Source organism: Muscardinus avellanarius (genome assembly GCF_963383645.1).
Source record: "Muscardinus avellanarius genome assembly, chromosome: 4".
NCBI classification, from domain to species: domain Eukaryota; kingdom Metazoa; phylum Chordata; class Mammalia; order Rodentia; family Gliridae; genus Muscardinus; species Muscardinus avellanarius.
The window spans coordinates 142,668,286-142,682,926 of record NC_137789.1 but is presented as its reverse complement, the minus strand read 5'-3'; positions in this window follow the sequence as shown (position 1 = coordinate 142,682,926).

Genomic DNA, 14,641 nt, shown 5'->3' with positions numbered 1-14,641 from the left:
TGTTTCTAAATAAAGAATAAGGGCTGGGGTGTGGCTTGGAGGTGGAATGCCCCTGGGTTCAATCCCCTGTATCAAAGAATATGGTTATTAAGGTGGGTCTTAATTCAGTAAGACTAGTGTTTTATAAGAAAAAGAAAGTTTAAACCTAGATACACAAAGGAGAGCGCTCTGTGATCACAGATGACCAGAAACGTCAGAGAGTGGTGCGGGGTGCCTCCATCGGAGGCCGGGAAGAGGCAGGCAGGCGCTACCCAGCCCCAGGGAGAGCAGGAGGCGCCTCGCTGGTAAAAATCACATTTTACGTGGCCATGTGGTCCCGGGCCAGTGTGTCCTCATCCATCCTTCCCGTGCCATGCTTGGCTCTGGCACACCGGGAGCACCGGGCTGCAGAGTCTAGAAGCATCGCTGAGATGTGCCCCGCTCCCACGTGTGCTCGTCTCTTTGATTCAACCCGAGAATGTTAACTGCAGAGACCTGGAAGTCTGGACTGCTGTTTGTCTCTGCCCTGGGCTTGCTTGTAGCGCTATGGTTAGGGACGGCTTGAGAATCAGATTCTAAAGGGCAAACTGACTCAAGGAATCCTTGGCTGTATCGATTAGTAGCTGACAACCCCGACACCTTCCCTCACTGCCGTGTGCCTCAGCTTCCCAACTGTAAAATGAGGTCTGTGGGGGTGGGAGTCACAACACTGTGGGGGTGGTACGTTGTAGGCTCAGCGTCCAGCTGTGCAGTGAATCATGTATGTGAGTGCTTGGCACGAGGTCAGCCAACGCTGGCGATGACGGAGCGGGAAAACAGCTCGGCTTCTCCGACTGCGGGCGCATGACTCACTGCTCCGTCATCCCCAAAGGTGGGGCAGTCCTCCCCACCGGCCAGCAGCCATTTGCTCTGCAGTGGACACCAGCTGGGCGTCCTCCAATCCAATTCAATCTGACACTATCCGCTTAGAGACAGCATCAGGTCCCGAATGCTCACCACCAGCCAGGCTTCCAGAACTCTGGACAGACAGCAATACATTGGGATTGCCGTCAGCTCCTATTCAGCCTCAATTAACTTGGCAGAGGAGCTCATAGAACTTAAAAAAATGCATTTACCAGCTTATTATATCTTAAGCCAGGTGGGACAGTGCACACCTGTAATGCCAGTGCTTGGGAGGCTGAGATGGGAGGCTGAGACAGTAGGATCACAGGTTTGAGATCAACCTCAGCAAATTAGTGAGACCCTCGGCAACTTAGTGAGACTGTTTCAAAGTAAAAAAAAAAAAAAAAAAAAATAGGGCTGGAGTGTAGCTCAGAAGTAGAACACTTCTGGGTTCAAGTCCCAGTATCAAAAACAAGTAAATAAAGCATATTGTAAAGGAGACAAGTCAACAGCTAGATGAAGAACTGTGTAGGGTGAGGTCTTGGAGGGCCCTGGGCCTGGAGCTGCCATTGCTGTGGACATGCAGCGGCCCCCTCCCCACTTGCCAGAAGCTTCCACATGCTCAGCTGTCAAAAAACTCTACTAACCTCTTCCTTGGGTTTTATTTGATTGGTGTGTGTGTGTGTGCGTGCGTGTGTGTGTGTGTGTGTGTGTGTGTGTGTGTGTGTGTTTGTGTGTGTTACTGGGATTGTAACTGTGTATGTGTTACTGGGGGCATTCTACCTCCTAGCTACAAACCTACACTCCTAGCCCTGTTTTATTTATTTGAAAACAGCGTCTTGCTAGGCTGATGAGAGTTTCACTGAATTTCTAAGGCTGGCTTCAAACCTGAGATCCTCCTGTCTCAGCCTCCCAAGTACTGGAATTACAGGCATGCACCCCATAATTGCATAGGCGTGGTTAAGCCATGAGCAACTGGAGGAAGGTCATTGGACGAGAGGGGCACAGCCTGCTGCTGGGAGGGGGAGTGGTGAGACCCATGCGCCTGCCTGCTCAGCCTCTTGTCCTTTAAGGGCAGTGCTCACTCCCCCGGGGACGGGGCAGGATCCCTCTGAAAGAGAGGTCTTGTGATCTACTATTGGCAAGATAGGTCAGAGAATTTCTTCAGGGTCCACTATAAGGCAGAAGGCAGTGGAAGGTCAGGGTTTCTATGAACAGCCTTGTGGGAGAGAAATTCTAGGTCCTGTGGCTTGCTTTGGACCAGGAGTTATGAAAATATATATCTCCTATCAATTGGGTTTCCCAGGAAGGGGACGTTGAGCTAGAGTGAGGTACGGGATTAGTAAAGCAGGCCTGGGTTGACACATGTAGAAGGAAGCAGGAGTGGACAGAACGGAAGGTTGGGTTGTGTTGAAGAGGCAGCGGAGGCCTCAGCCGATGTCATGGACACTAAAGCCGTGGGGACCCTTCAGAAGCCGCAGAGTGGCTCTCGGCATCTCCATGTCCACATCCTCCCAACTCACAGAAGAAAATGAGCGTGACCCTCTCCCAGTGACCCTAACAGAATCGTCCTTACGTTTCTTTGCTCTGATTGAGTCAAGAGTCTCTTCGTGAACCAACCTGTGGCCAGAAACTGTGATCGTCTCCTTGGCTGAGCTTTGGTGGGTCACTTGCCCATCGCTGGTGACGTCAACTCTGCCTGGAGCATGCGCATTGGAAACTGGAGAATTGTTCTCACAGTGGTGCCGGCAAAGTTCTGGACCTACTGCATAGTCGTTGTTGCCTTCTCTTCCTCCTCCTTCTCCTTCCTCCTCCTCCTCCTCCTCCTTCTTCTTCCTCCTCTTCCTCCTCCTCCTCCTCCTCCTTCTCCTTCTCCTCCTCCTCCTCCTTCTCCTCCTCCTCCTCCTCCTCCTTCTCCTTCTCCTCCTCCTCCTCCTTCTCCTCCTCCTCCTCCTCCTCCTCCTTCTCCTTCTCCTCCTCCTCCTCCTTCTCCTCCTCCTCCTTCCTCCTCCTCCTCCTCCTCTTCCTCCTCCTCCTTCTCCTCCTCCTCCTTCTCCTCCTCCTCCTTCTCCTTCCTCCTCCTCCTCCTCCTCCTCCTCCTCCTCCTCCTTCATTAAACATTACACCAGGGGCATTCTATCTCTGAGTTATACTCCAGCACTTTTTTGTGTATGTGGTACTGGGGTGGAACCCAGGGGCTTTTCTACCTCCGGGCTATCCTCCCAGACCTATTTCATACTTTATTTGGAAACAGGGTCTCACTGAGTTGCTGAGAGCCTCACTCAGCAGCTGAGGCTGGCTTCGCACCCGTGCGATCCTCCTGTCTCCGCCTCCCGAGCGCGGGGATCACAATCCTGCGCCACCACGCCCGGCTCCAGCGCTTTTTGTTTTTTAACAGATACTTACTAAGCTGCTGAGGGCCTTGCTAAGTTTCAAGGCTGGTTTTGAACCTTCTATTCTCCTATCTCAGCCTCCCAAGTACTAGGATTGTAGGCAAGTACGTCCATACCCAGCTCGACCCTTCTGTTATTTAACTAAAAAAGATGTCAACATTTCCCCAGCCTTTGGCGTGGCAGGTGCACACTGAGCAGGAAGGACAATTGTCACTATGGAATGCAACAAGTATTTGAGGGTGCTTGGCACACAGAAAGGTATTCAAACAATGTGTGCTGACAGAATAAGTATACCAAGTACATATAAAAAGAAAAAAGCATGCCCCAGGCGACCCTCGGGCTGAATGTTAGCCTAGCCCTGAAGAGGCTCCAACTGCTGGAATGTTCTGCCTCATGAACAGGGCGGGATTTCATGGGTGTGCTCACTGTGTGGAAAGTTCAGGCTGCATTTTTATAACGTGTTCTTTTCTGCATGGATTTCACACCTTATGAACGTGTATGTGTGTGTGTGTGTGTGTGTGTGTGTGTGTGTGTGTGTGTGTGTGTTACTGGGGATACAATCCAGGGGCCACACCCCCAGATCTATTTTATATTTTATTTGGAAACAAGAGCTCCTTAAATTGCTGATGCTGGCTTCGAACCTGCGATACTCTTGTCTCAGCCTCACAGTTACTGATATCACAAATGTGTGCCACCATGCTCGACTAAAAAGTTTCCTCTAATAACCAAAGAAAGAAAGCCGGGCGTGGTGGCGCCTGCTTGTAGTCCCAGCATTCGGGAGGCTGACAAAGGAGGATCACGGTTCGGGGACAGCTTCAGCTACTTAGTGAGGCCCTTTGCAACTCAGTGAGACCCTGTTTCAAAACAGAATAAAGAATAGGGCTGGGGGTGTAGCTCAGAGGTAGAATGCCTCTGGGTTCCATCCCCAGTACTGAAAAAAAAATTGTATCAAAAACACTACATAGGTGATGTCATGTATTTCCCACTGGCTTGTTCCATTATTGGCAATGATAAGTTGTCTTGCTTGCTTAAAGCAGATGTCATCTTCTTCCCTTTGTAACTAGAAACAATCTTTGTGCTTATATTTTAAGGCCATGTAAGTAGCCAATAGTAATTTACTCAATGGCTTTTTAAATTAACAAATTCATGATCCTTGACAGAGTCACTTATTACAAGTTGTAACAATCTTTCTACATTTATTAGCTGATTCTTTCTGTAAAGAATTTATACTTTTTTCCTCTCACTCTTTTTCAAAAGAAAGGTTTTAATATGATTTATTTCTTTAGAGCCTAGAATTATTATTATTATTATTATTATTTTTTTAGGTGGTACTGGGGGTGGAACCCAGAGGCTTTTTACCTCTGGGCTATACTCCCAGACCTTTTCTTTTTATATATATGTATTTTATTTGGAAACAGGGTCTCACTAAGTTGCTGGAAGCCTCACTAGGTAGCTGAGGCTGGCTTCAAACCTGCGCGATCCTCCTGTCTCAGCCTCCCAAGCGCGGGGATTACAAGCGTGCGCCACCACGCCCGGTCAGGAAAAAGATTTTCTACATTGAGATTATTTTTTAAGTTCTCATGTCTTCTATACCTGTATGATTTCATTTTTTTACATTAAGATGCCTTCTCCATCTGGAGTTTATTCTGATGTACAGTGTGAGACAGGATACAATTTTGTCTGTCTCCAAACGGCCATCCAGTTGTTCCAGGACCACTTATTAAAAGGAACAGCTTTTCTTTCAAGATTTGAGATACCATCTTCATCATGTGCTAAATTTCCATGTACACTTAAATCTAATTCTGGACTTTCTATTTTATTCTAATTCTATTCATTTACCAGTTTTAATTATAGATGTTTTATAATAGCATTTCTTATCTGACAGCTCTTTTCTGGGAAAGTCTGTAGCTTTTCATACAAGTTTATTTTTCATAGGAACTCCAGAATCCACTTCTCTAGGGGGAAAAAATGTGGTGTATTATTAGGGTCATGTAAACTTATATATATTCTTGGGGAAAATTGAGTCTTTATGGCATTGAGTTATCCCATCAAAGAACAAAGGATGTCTTTGCTCGGTCCAAGTCTACTCTATGCCTTTGAGAGTGTTATAAAGTTTTCCTCACAGAGGATTTAATGATTTTACTGGTAGCAAATATTGACACTTGACACTCCAGCAGATCAAAGCTTTTATTACAGAAAAAATTATGGTAGAAGGGACAACCAGCCAAGCCACCACAGTGATACCAGCTGCCAGACTCACAGCCCAGGGGACCAGACCCCTGGGGCCCGAAGGCAGCACCACCTCTCCTGGGACCAGACACTGCCCTCACATCAGCTGCACTCACGGGACGGTGAATTCCAAGTCAGCCCAATAGGCGACCGCTTTTAGAACCAAGCTTGCCTATTAGATACCATTTTTTAAATTTGTGATTATTTAAATAGTTGTGATTATTTAAATATTTAAATTATTTAAAAATTTGTGATTATTTAATTAGGTAAACAACCCCTGACAGTTAGGTTAGAATTCCTACATATTCACCTATTTCTTCTTAGTTTGTTCCTGAATATTTTATGCTTTTTTGGTTCTATAATAAATAAGGTTTTCTCTTTCATTATCTTCTTTAATCATCTGATCCTGGTGTTGTGTGTGTGAGAGAGAGAGAAAGAAAAAACAAATAAGGCTGGGGATGTAGCCCAGAGGTAGAACATTCTTGGATTTAAGTCCCTAGTACCAAACCAAAGGAACAACAACAAAAAATAAATAAATAGATAAAAAATTGAAGGTAAGCCAGGCATGGTGGCACATGCCTGTAATCCCAATACTGTCAAGGCTGAGACAGGAGTATTGGAGGTTCAAAGACAGCCTCAGCATCATAGTGAGACTCTCACCCACCTAGCAAGACCCTGTTCCCCCCACCCCCGAAAAAAAATTTTTTTCAGTACTGGGGATGGAACCCAGGGGCATTCTACTTCCAAGCTACACTCCCCCCCCACCCTATCTTTTATTCTTTATTTTCTTTTTGTGTGTGTGGTACTGGGGTTCCTGGAAGCCCTTCTACCGTGGGGCTATACTCCCAGACTTATTTTTATATTTTTGGAAACAGGGTCTCTTAAGCCAGCAAGGTTGGCTCCGAACCAGCGCGATCCTCCTGTCTCTGCCTCCCAAGTGCGGGGATTACAAGCGTGTGCCACCACGCCCGGCTTATTCTTTATTTTGAAACAGGGTCTCTGAGTTGTGAGGACCTCACTAAGTACCTGAGGCTGGCTGCGAACCGCGATCCTCCTGTCTCAGCCTCCCAAATGCTGAGTTTATAAGTGTACACCATCACGTCCGGCTGTCAAAACAAAAATTAAAAAAAAAAAAAAAAAAGGTTTGGGCCAGACATGGTGGCGCATGCTTGTAATCCCCGCGCTTGAGAGGCAGAGACAGGAGGATCATGCGGGTTCAAAGCCAGCCGCGCTGGCTTAAGAGACCCTGTTTCCAAATAAAAATATAAAATAGGTCTGGGAGTGTAGCCTGGAGGTAGAAGGGTTTCCAGGAACCCTAGTACCACCAAAAAAAAAAAGTCTGGCGTGTAGTCCTGAAGTAGAATGATCCTGAGTTCAGTCCTCAGTACCACAAAAGAAGGAGAAGGGAAGGTAAAAATTCCACCTAAAAGGGCTATTGTGAAGACAAGAAAATAACATTTACGAGGCCCTGGCACATGGAGAGACGCTCAGTGGGCAAAAGCTGTCAAAACCAGCAGCCTTCCACTGCCATGTAGTCAGGACACCGAGGCCCGCACGCTGCTGTCGAGGCCCTCTTTGCCCTGAGAGATGACCGGCAAGTCTTGCTAGAATGGCCATGGAATGAAGCCCACGTGGGCTCCAAACCCTAATGCACATACCCCTGGGATCTCACGTTCCAACCACGTGTCTTGTGTGTCTCGTGCGTGGTGCCCACCAGCGGCTTTGCATATGGTAGACTGATGGTCATTTCAATAGCTCTGCTCTCCCTGGAGAGCTAGTTGTCCTTTGGCCTGCACTGGCAGCTGTTCTGACCGTGTGGGCGTGGGGGAGCCTCCGGCTTTGTGTTCCCCCAGCCTCCAGGACGGCTCCTGTGTCCTCGCTGTTCTGTGACTGCTGCATGGAACAAATACAATAAATACAAACTGCTGCACAGAATAAATACAGTGCACCAAATAGAAGTATACTGTATTACAAATATATAGTAATTACATGTCATATTAAGATATAGTGTGATCAAAACAGCACACACCTCTTGGAGCGCCTCCCTCTGGGTCCCACTCTCCCTCCCCCATCCAGCACATGACTTTGAGATTGGACTTGGTAATTTCATATAGATATATGCAGCATTATTTCAACTGTTCGACTCTTACATCTCCGTCCCCTCCTCCCTCTCCTAAGCCCCCTCTATCACTCCATTGGCGTCTCTGCTCTTCTCTGCGATGCTGCCCTTCTTTTAAATTTCTATCTTACTTCCACATATAAAAAACATACAACTATTCATTTTTTGAGACTGGCTAATCTCAGTATAATATGCCTGAGTTCTACCCATTTTCCTGCAAATGACATGATTTTGTTCTTTATGGCTGAGTTCCCCTGTGTGTCTATACCACAAGGGGACTTAGTTCCCACACTCCAACATACGGGTACTGGTAGAAACTTCTTCAATAAGACCCTGAAAGCTCAGGAAATAAAAATGAGAATAAATGGGATGGCATTAAATCATAAAGCTTCTGTGCAGAAAGAGAGAAAGCCTACAGGACGGGAGAAGATCTTTGCCACTACCTTTGTAAAGGATTAATATCTACAATATGCAAAGAACTTAACACACACACACACACACACACACACACACACACACACACACACACACTTCAGTAAAAATATGGGCAACCAAACTGAATAACAACTGCTGTCCTGCTCCTCAGAGAGTAACTCAGAGCTGGCACAGTCTGCTCTCCACACGCGCCTTCTATTACTACTGTCTGTCGGAATCTAAATAACATGAGTCCTTAGCTCTATCCCCCCCAGGTTGAAAAGATGTAGGTCTCGCACAGTTCAGTTCGTTTCTGCCAGCTTCCAGAGTCGTGACCGATCGGCCACAGGAAGGTCGCTCCTGCGGCTAATTTTGCCCTTTCTCTGGTTCCAGAAATAGCGCGCATTCCCAGCCTTTGTGTGTCCTGCCCACTCCCTCGGAGAACACACAGAACTGGATTAAGGGGCCACTCGTGCTAAATGTAAACAGTCATGTGTGTTCAGAGTCTGTTTGTTTTAAAAATCCAGCAGCCTCCTCTGCACCTGTTGGCAGGGGATCAACTTCCTCTGTCCCATTCAGGCTGCGTGGGAGAATTGATCATAGTATCCATTACAAAGTCAACAGCATTTGGGGAGCCCTGCCAGGCACTTTCTCCTAATCCTCACGAAAAGAGCATCATCGAGCCCATTTAGGGGATGACAGGACTGAGTCTCAAACAAGTTCAAAAACGTGGACAAGATGGCACCGCAGAGCCAGGCTGAGGAGGGCCCTGGCCTGCTGGGAGCCTGGCGCTTTCTATGACACATACACTCTGGAATGCTGGACTTAAGAGAGCGCTCTGTAAGTTCAGATTCTGAGCACTACTCTGTCCCAAGCACGCAAGAACAGATAAAATAGGAAAAACCTTAATGTTGGCTCAAAAGCACAATGAACATCTTCATAGACCACCCAAAATGAACGTGAAAGCCAACAGTTTTAAGTACATGAAGAAATCTGACCTTGATGAAGAAAGCCAACATGATCAAACAAGAAAGAACATTAAAGCCGGGCATGGTGACGCACACCTGTGATCCCCGTGCTTGGGAGGCTGAGACAGGAGGATCGCAAGTTCAAAGTCAACCTCAGCAACTTAGCCGGACCCTGTTTCTAAATAAAAATAAAATGGGTAAAATGGGGCTGAGGGTGTAGCTTGGAGGTAGAATGTACCTGGGTTCCATCCCTAGTACAAAAAAAAAAAAAGAAGGAACATGTAATACAAAGTTAATATCACAAGATTATCTGATGAAAAAATTTCAATAATATATTTGGGTTGCTCAAATAAAGGGACAATTTAATAAACCAGGAAATAAAAAAGGAATAAAAATAGGCAGAAATTAAATAAAAATGAACAAGTGAGTAATGAAAAAGAACCAGTTTTTAAAAATAAAGTTACACTTTTGGCCAAGCTGGAGTAACAGAAGCCAGGTTTTTTCTTTTGCCAGCAACAGTCACACACACACACACACACACACACACACACACACACACAAACAAAACAGACAGAGGCATGAAATGATATATTTCGATATTTCGTGATGCTTGACGTTAAGCAGGAAGAACAGTGACCCCTGAACACTGGGAAATAAGCACAGACCGAGGCTCAAGGTCAAGCCATCTGAACTTAGAAGCCATGCTCCCTGCTGGTCTGTGACTGTCATCAGGCACCAGCAGAAAGGCTGTTGGGGGGAGGCAGCCCCACCCGGGAGGCCAGGGCAGCTGGCGCTCTCTGTCCAGCTAGCAGAGAGCCCCTCTGTTTGGCAGGTCAACCTGAGTCCTCAGTCTCCCAGAATCAGTAGAAAAGATGGTAGAAAGTTGAGCCCACCATCCAGCAGGGCTGGGGTGTGTGGGCGAGCCCAGCCAAGAGCTGGGACCTAGGCAGGTGCTCCCAGGGGGTGCTGGCACCCGCCAAGAGTAGCTCATCCGCCTCCCCCAGGCCCAGGCTTTACATCCAGGCAAGGAGGGGGCCAAACCAACAGCCCCAACGTGTCCCTGGAGGTGGCGCTTCCTGCAGCCCACATCCCACAGACACTGGCTTCCTTTGATGACCCTAGTGAAGTGTTCTAGTGACAGTCTGGCCTTGATTACCAACTGGGCAGTGGAAGGGCAGCCCTGCACGGCTGGATGATCACGCTCAGGGTTAAGGTTCCAGCGCACGCGTGCGCGCACACACACACACACACACACACACACACACACTCTCTCTCTCTCTCTCTCTCTCTCTTTCTCTCTCTCTCTTTCTCTCTCTCATTCATGTGGCAGCCACTGCTTCTGTTTTCAGCAGTCCCCCTTCTCCATGGAGGATGGCATCCCAGATACACCGGGTGCCTGAAACCACAGATAACGCTGAACCCTAGACAGACTATGTACTTTTTCCTATATGTACCTATGATAAGGTTTAATTTATAAATTAGGTACATCGTAAGATTGACAAATTCATAATAGGACAATTATAACAATCTACCGTGATAAAAGTCATGTGAGTATCCAAGTATCTCACTGTGCTGCACTCACCATCTTACTGTCTTATTATTTCAGCCACACAGGCGGGTGTGCACTGATGATTCGTGACTTCCCTTTACATTCTCTGAAGACTCTCAATGTGGATGGGCTTTTGTGAAGAGCCTGTTACAGGCTTTTTGTCCATTTTTAAAAATTAAATTCGGATTGTTTGTAGGATTTGTTTGCATAATGGGAAATTGAGTCTTTTGACAGATATAAATGTCACAATAAATTAAATTTGTAATAGTCTTTTGTAAGTTGAGCATTTTCATTGGCCTAAGATCCATTTATGGCTCTTTTTCTGAGAACAGTCTTCAACTTTTGCCTATTTATTAGTTTTGGCAATTTTTTTCTTTTCTTCCTTTTTTTCTTCTTCTTGTGGTACAGGGGATTAAACTAGGGGCATTCTGCCTCTGAGCTACACATCCAGCTCTATTTTTATTTTATTATTTTATTTTTTATTTTGAAAAAAGGCCTCACTAAGTTGCTGAGGCTGGTCACAAACCTGCTATCCTCCTATCTCAGCCTCCCAAGTACTAGGATTCTAGGCATGTGCCACCAGGCTCATGGGTGTGTGTGTGTGTGTGTGTGTGTGTGTGTGTGTGTGTTGGTATTGCAGATTAAACTCAGGGGCATTTTACCTCTGAGCTACACCCCTAGCCCTATTTTTATTTTTATATTTATTATTTATTTATTTATTTAGTGTGGTACTGGGGTTCCTGGAAGCCCTTCTACCTCCAGGCTACACTCTCAGACCTATTTTTACATTTTTATTTGGAAACAGGGTCTCCTAAGCCAGCGCACGCAGCTGGCTTCGAACCTGCGTGATCCTCCTGTCTCAGCCTCCAAGTGCGGGGATTACAAGTGTGCGCCCCCACGCCCGGCTTTATTTTTATTTTTAAAGAGTCTCACTAGGTCGATGAGAGTCTCACAACCTGCTGAGGTTGTCCTTGAACCTTCAATCCTCCTGGGATTACAAATTCGTGTCAACACACCCAGCTGGCCTTTTTCTTATAAATAATTAGGACCTCTTTATATATTATGCAGATTATATCAATTAACATTAGCAAAATTTCCCCAGCTGGTTTGTTTTTTGGAGTTTGATTATATAGTATACTTTTTTTTTTTTTTGGTGGTACTGGGGGTAGAACCCAGGGGCTATCTACCAACAGGCTATACTCCCAGACCTATTTTATATTTTTATTTGGAAACAAGGTTGCTAAGAGCCTCACTCAGTAGCTGAGGCCGGCTTCGAACCCATGCCATCCTCCTGTCTCAGCCTCCCAAGCGCAGGGATTACAAGCCTGTGCCACCACGCCCAGCTCTAGTATACTTTTTAGTCATGTAGGGTTCCTTTGTGGTATTGGGGATGGAACCCAGAGGCATTCTAGAGGCATTCGACCCCTAGCTATACCCTCAGCCCTTTTTATTTTGTTTTGAAACAGGGTCTTGCTAGATTGCTGAGAGTTTTGCTAAGATGCTGAGGCTGGTCTCCAACATTTGATCCTTCTGTTTCAGCCTCCCAAGTATTGGGTTTATAGGTATGGGCCACCATGTCCAGCCGCTGTGTAGGGTTTTTAATAGATCAGCTGAGTTATCCATCTTCTTTTTCTGATATACAGTCAAGTTTAATTTCCCTATTATATGTCAAAAAATGATGACACAAAGTCCAGCCTGCTGCTCTGCGCCTGAGGAGGGGCCACAGCTGCGGGGGAGGAGGCAGGGGAGTCAAGATCTTTTTTTTCCTGCTACTTATTACCTATAGATTTTTAGAAAAATGAATTTCTCTCCCTTTGGCTTAGTTTCTTCATCTACACAATGGTGGCAATAAGGCCCACCATAAGCATTGTTAGGCTGGGCGTAGTGGTGCAGGCTTGTAATCCCAGAATTGGGGAGGCTGAGACGGGAGGATCCAGGTTCACAGACAGCCTCAGCTACTGAGTGAGGCCCTTTGCAACTCAGTGAGACCCTGTTTCAAAATAAAGAATAATAACCCCAGCATTTGGGAGGTTGAGGCCAGAGGATTGCAGTTTATGGACAGCCTCAGCTACTTTGTGAAGCCCTCCACAACTTAGTGAAACCCTGTTTCAAAATAAAGAATAAAAAAATATAGGGTGGGAGTGTAGCTCAGAGGTAGAATGTCCCTGGATTCCACCCCTGGTACCGCAAAAACAAACAAACAAAAACCCAAACAAACAAACAAAAAAACCCAAACAAACAAACAAAAAAACCCAATGATTTGTGAAGCTGAGGCAGGATGATCTCAAGTTTGAGTCCAGCCTGAAAAACTTTGTGAGATCCTGTCTCAAAAAAAAAAATTTTTTTTAAAGGGCTGGGAAGATAGCTCTCTAGTAGAGCGCCCTTGGGTTCAGTCCCCAACACTGCCAAAAAAGAGTTGTTAGACTTAAATGAGACTGTATCAAATGCACCTAGCCAACTACAGATGAGCAAATAAGGCGACCCAAGTGAGGGGGGTGGGAGAGGGGAAGAGGGAAATCCCCTAATGTACAAGATGTACATTCATTTTGTGTGTATGTGGTCCTGGAGATGGAACCCAGAGGCATTTTACCTCCGAGCTATACTCTCAGCCCTATTTTTTATTCTTTATTTTGAAACAGGGTCTCACTGAGTTGCAAAGGGCCTCACTAAGTAGCTGAGGCTGACTACAAACCCAGATCCTCCTGTCTCAGCCTCTCAAATGCTGAGATTACAAGCGTGTGCCACCACACCTGGCTAAAATGTACATTATAAACATACCAAAGTCGATCACTAAGCCAAACATGAGGAGGGCGGGGGAGGGAACGTGTGGGAACTGGGGAAGGGCTAGTTTTGTGATGTGTGCATGTACGTCTCTACCGTCTGGTACCCCATTAAGATGTATGACTTCAATACACTAATAAGGAAAAAGAAAAAGAGCACCTAGCCCAGGCCTAGCACAAAATACAAACCTTTTATACAAGGTACTTCTCTGTGATTTGTGGGCAGGTGTGTGTGCATGCAACAGACGTAGATGAGTGTGTGTGTGCGTGTGTGCACGTGAGTGTGTGTGTGTGTGTGTGTGTGTGTTGTGTAGGAGGCAGGCCCCGGCTTTGGGATACAGCATGCAGTTGGCTCAATTACTCATGGCCTGAAAATAAAAAAGCCGCTTGAAGTATTTACAGGCCCCTGGATAATTGTAAATCCCACAGTCCTGGCTGAAGGCCAGAACCCTCCTTGCCCCCCGCCCACCTCTCCACTGGTGGCCAGAGCCTAGCGGCCTTCCTCCCTCCCTGGCTGGCCCGCCCCTGGGTGCAGAGGACCCGTGACTCCGGGTGGCCCTGAGGGGCAGGCACTGGGCTCTCTGGAGACCCCACCTGGCCTGCCCTGACCTCTTCAAGTTAGGATTAGTCTAGGGGCAGTGAGTAAGGGCACATGGCCCAGCCTCTCCCCTCCCTCTCACCTCGGTAGCCAAGTCCATCACACCGGAGCTCACAGAGCAAGCAGGGCTGATGCCTCAGTGTCTCTGAAAAAGGGACAAGAACTCAAGAATTCCATTTTTTTGTACCAAGCTGAATCCTATCCCTGAGTCCTAGAAAGTTGGCAACTTCTTTCTTTCTTTCTTTCTTTCTTTCTTTCTTTCTTTCTTTCTTTCTTTCCTCCTTTTTCTTTCTTCTTACTTTTTTTTTTTTTTTTTTTTTTTTAGTGCTAGGAATTGACCTAGGGGCATTCTACCTCTGAGAAACACCCTCTGCCTTATTTTTTATCCTTATTTTGAAACAGGGTCTTACTAAGTTGCTGAGAACCTCACTAAGTAGCTGAGTCTGGCTTCGAACCTGTCCGATCCTCCTGTCTCAGCCTCCCAAGTACTGGGATCACAAGCGTGTGCTACCACGCCCAGCCCTCTGTCCATTATGGATGGCTGGTTGTCAGTCCAGGACTCTACTTCCCCAAGATGTCTCTGGAAAAGTTCCGTAGAAAGAAATACTCTGTAAGTCCTTTTTGAGGGTACCCATTATAGATTAAAGATGACTTCAAAGTCTTGGCTTCCGCTCTGTGGAGAGCTAGGGCCCAGTCCCGCCCCTTGGAGCACGGCTGGGCCTAGCAACTC